Raw genomic sequence first — 5,153 nt, 5'->3', positions numbered from 1 at the left:
GCATGGTCTCAGCTTTCTCACTCATGCACTCAAAGCCCTTCAGGATATGGACTCTTTTCTTTCTCTCCAGCCTCATCTGTCCCCATTCCTTCACTCGATAATCCAGTCCAAAGACTGAGAACGGCATGTGATGCTTGAGGCACACCACACTCACCCTCCTCCTCTTCAACTGGCTAACTTCCACTCAACTTCCAGGACTCTGGGTAGATCCCCTCTTCTGAAATCCTTCTTTAACATCCCAAAACTAGATGAAGGGTCCTTCCCATGTGCTTTTGCCCCTTGGGCTCACCACATCATAGTACTTATTACCTTATAGTAAAATTGCTGGGTTTCACTCTTCCATTTCCCCCACTACACTTTCTTGAGGGCACAGACTGTCACCTTCAACACAGTATTCCCAGGAACTAGCACAGTGCCAGCCCAAAGCAGGTGCCCAATAAATGCCGACTGGATCACACAAGGCCTGCCTGAAGGCGGAATGTGTCCTCACCCTACTGATCCTCAGGACAGCACCCTGACGGCCTCTGCTCCCCAGGGAGGGGCAGTGGATGTGAGCAGAGGTGGGGAACAAAGGCTTTGAGTGAAGCCGCCTAGATCCAAAGTCTGCTTTGCTACTTCAGCTTGTGTCATGCTGGGGAAGTCACTTAATGCTCCCAACCCCAGAATGCCTTTCTCATCTGCTTTCTCATCTGTAAAATGGGCACCTCATTGGATTGTGATGAAATTAGAAAAGCTATGAGAAGCATGTCAGCCAAAAAGGCAACAGAGTGGAGAGCTGAAGAGCACAGAGACATAAGTTGGAACTGGGGCTTTGCCACATTTTAGCCATATGATCTCTAGCAAAGTACTTAAAGTAAGCCTCAGTTTTCTCATCAGAAAAATGGAGCCAATAGCAACACTCATGATGCTAAACTGCCTCTCCGAAGCATCAGGGCGAGGAGCTCCATCTTGCCTTTGTACCACAAAGGAGGAATGACCGAACTGATAAGTGAACCCACAAGAAGGGCCTGAGCAGGTATGACTCTGCCCCTTCTAAGTTTCCTCTTTCAAACTTGCCTGGCTACAAGGTGGGTTTACTCAGTACACAGCTTCTGAGCCCCTACTCCATGTTAGGCCCTGGGCTAGGCACCAGAGAAACAGCATTAATAAAGCAAAGTTCTAAACAAGCATTTAAAAAAATATGTATACAATGGAATATTACTCGGCCACCAAAAAGAGTGAAACCTTGTCATTTGCAAGGACGTGAATGGAGCTAGAGAGAATTATGTTAAATGAAATAACTCAGAGAAAGACAAATACCATATGATTTCATTCATATGTGTAATTTAAGAAACAGAACAGATGAACATAGCAGGGAGGAAAGAGAGGGATGAAAATCATGAGACTCTTAACTATAGAGAACAAACTGAGGGTTGCTGGAGGGGAGGTGGGTGGGGGGATGGGTGAATAGGTAATGGGGATCCAGGACGGCACTTAGAGTGATGAGCAGTGGATGATGTATGGAACTGTTGAATTACTAAGTTTTACACCTGAAACTAGTATACACAGTATTAGTTATATGTTAACTAACTGGAACACACACTTTTCCAAAGAAGACATACAAATGGCTAACAGACACATGAAAAAATGTTCAAAATCAGCCATCGGGGAAATTCAAGTCAAAACCACATTGAGATACCACCTTACGCCAGTTAGAATGGCAAAAATTGACAAGGCAAGAAACAACAAATGTTAGAGAGGATGTGGAGAAAGGGGATCCCTCTTACACTGTTGGTGGGAATGCAAGTTGGTACAGCTACTTTGGAAAACAGTGTGGAGGTCTCTTAAAAAGTTAAAAATAGAGCTACCCTATGATCCAACAATTGCACTACTGGGTATACAGATGTAGTGAAGAGAAGGGCCATATGCACCCCAATGTTCATAGCACCATTGTCCACAATAGCTAAATTGTAGAAGGAGCCGAGATGCCCTTCAACAGATGACTGGATTAAAAAGATGTGGTCCATATATACAATGGAATATTACTCAGCCATCAGAAAGAACGATTACCCAACATTTGTAGCAACATTGACGGGACTGGAGGAGATTATGCTAAGTGAAATAAGTCAAGCAAAGAAAGACAATTATCATATGGTTTCACTCATTTATGGAACAAGAAATAGCAGGAAGATCGGTAGGAGAAGGAAGGGAAGAATGAAGGGGAGGTAAACAGAAGGGGGAATGAACCATGACACACTATGGACTCTGGGAAACAAACTGAGGGCTTCAGAGGGGAGGAGGGTGGGGGACTGGGATAGGCCGGTGATGGGTATAAAGGAGGGCACATATTGCACGATGCACTGGGTGTTATACGCAAATAATGAATCATGGAACACTACATCAAAAACTAAGAATATACTGTATGGTGACATAACATAATAAAAAATTATTATTAAAAAACAAAGAAAACAAGTCCATATCTTGAAAAAAAATAAAGTTAACCATCCTCTCTTGGTGCAAAAAAAAAAGTAAATAAATAAAAATACACAATATAATGTCAAGCAGTAATAAGTGATTTTAAAGTGAGATAAAGGAAAAGAATAATAGAGAAGGTACCTATTTTAGACAAAGTGGTCAGGGGAGGCCTCTCTGAGGAGGCAAAGCTGAGCAGTGACCTGAATAAAATGATAAGAAAAGATTAGGGGGAGAATGTATCAAAGCGAAAGTAGCATGTAAAAAGATCCTGAGGCAAAAGTGAGCTTCGAGTTCTCAAGGAACCTCAAGAAGGGCACAGTGGCTGAAGCGCTGTGGCAGGGGCGGGGATGGGGGTGGCGGGTGCAGAGGTAAGGTCAGGGAGACTGGCAGGGGCTGTCATGAGGACCTTTAGAGGTGAAAGTAAAGAGCTTAGGTTTCTCTTCTAATGGGAAATTATGAGGAGTTTGGAGCGGAGACATAACACAGTCTGATTTACGGTTTGCCATCACGCTGGCTGCTGTGTTGTGAGAGGGGAAGCAAGGAAAGATATCTAGGTTGTCTAAGCAAGAAGTGAGCATGGCTTGGATCAGCGAAGGTAGAGGTGGAGCTGAGGTGTGGTTAGAAATGAGAGAGATGCATTTTGTTGGGGCCTGTTCCCCATAAATTCTTGTCGCTTCGAATGGAAGGTGGGAAGGAAAGAGGAGTTGTGGGGGAGGGTTTTGAGGGCTTCTTCCTGAACCACTTGCTGTGCTGGGAGAACTGGGGAGGAGCAGGCTTGGTTGCTGACATGCTGGTATAAGATGAGGGCACAGGTGACTCTCCTCCCCCTCCCTCCATCCATGATGCAAGAGGCCTTACCCTATCAGGGGGGTAGGTGTGTGCAACTCTGCCTGTGACCACATGGACAAGTTTAACTCAGGGTTGAAACTACTGGGGAGCCCTGTTGTGACCACAGGTCTTATTTTCCACTTCCGCTTTATCACTAAGAAAATGCTCATCTTGCGACCCCCACTTTTCCAACCATGAGGTCCTATTTCTCAACTGGTCCAAGCTAGGAGGGAAAGACCCTTTATACACTAGAATAAAAGTCACAACACTGGAATTAAAAAAAAAGAAATTGTCCTGAAAGCCCACTATTGGATAAATAAGCCATTCATTTGCAATGCAGATGACCCGAAGAGAGGCCATATATGAATATGTTGAGGATTCCAATCTGCAGTCTGAGTTAATAAATAAGGAAAGTGTGAAAATACTTGCACACCACATATTTCTGCAAACTAAATCAACCACATGTCCCTTCCAGCTCTCTAATGATCTCTTTGCCTTCCAGAAGGGCAGGGAATGTGTAATGAGGAAGTCCTTTCTGAGAAAGACAGGAGATGTACGCCTAGAGGCCAAGGCATCTGTGAAAGCTTCTCATCTCCTCTGTCCAGGTTTATCTTGTCTGACCCGACCACCCACTGACAGTCTAGCATCCAAGGAGAATAAACATCAAGCAATATGGAAAGATCTCATCACAAACAGGGACCCATCTAATCAAAAGGCCAGGGAAATGTGAACCAATGATGGTTAACACTTCTTCACCAGGCCCTGTGCTGAATGCTTTGCCATCACCATCCCATTTTATCCACACACACTTGAAGTGGGTACTTTGGTCTCATAGCTCACAGATGAGCAAGTTAAAGCCACCTGCCTGAGACAGCATGTCAGTAAGGGCCAGCATCTGCTGTTGGACCCAGACAGTCCAATTCCAGAGCTCACGTTCCTCTCTCCCATCATGTTCTTCTAGAAGTCTCTGCTACTGATACTCCAATAGTCATTCTTACCAAAATGTCTCAGCTTCCTCCAAGCTGATAAATGTCCACCCCCAACTGACTGTCAGACACTATTCTTCACGGAGACAGGTGGGTCTTGACAAATGAAACGTGGTGGTGCAATTAGGCAGTGTGAACAGCGATTCCCTGCCGTGGGGGGAGCGGAGCATGTGGCTTAGCACCCGCTCTACGTGTCACAGGACCCTGCTGTGACTCACGGGCCCACGGTGGGGATGAAGGCAGCAGCTCTGAGAGGCTGCCTGTCAGAGTCCCAGCCAGGATCTGCCTGCAAACGCTTCCGGCTCCATAGAGATGGCTGAGCAGGAGCCCAGCTCAGCAATCAGGCACATTAAGCCCTGGCCCTCAAGCCCCAAATTTAAAAGGATCAGATCCCCACACAAGCAGAATTCTAATGCAGTCTGAAAATCTGCACCTCAGACCATGCTTGGTCCTCAGACGATGCAGCCAGACTCCAGGGTGGATGTGTGGGAAGAAAGCAAAGGAGGGAGACCTAAGCAGCAAATAATCCCAAACACATTTCTTTTCAGCTTTAGGAAGAAAATATAGCTCATTTTCAAAATTTAATATAATTTTATTACTATTATTATTATTTCAGTGGAGAGCAGCTTTGTTTTTCAAATTATGCCTCAAAAATACAAGTCTGACTAAGTCCCTCCCCTGTTTAGAATCCTTCAGGGGCTCCCCATTGCCCACAGGAAGCTGTCATTACCTGGACCCCACTCCCTGCTCAGCTTCATCCCCTAGCACCCCCACACTCCTTCTCCCCCAGCAAACACAACCTGCTCTCCAGTGAAATGGAGAAATGGGAGCTATAGTTTTGGTCTTCCCAGAATGCTTTGCCTTTCCCTCTTCAGGTGATATAAG

The sequence above is a fragment of the Ursus maritimus genome, unplaced genomic scaffold (genome assembly GCF_017311325.1).
Source record: "Ursus maritimus isolate PB19 unplaced genomic scaffold, ASM1731132v1 scaffold_26, whole genome shotgun sequence".
Taxonomy (NCBI): Eukaryota; Metazoa; Chordata; class Mammalia; order Carnivora; family Ursidae; genus Ursus; species Ursus maritimus.
Note: the sequence above shows the minus strand (reverse complement) of the source record.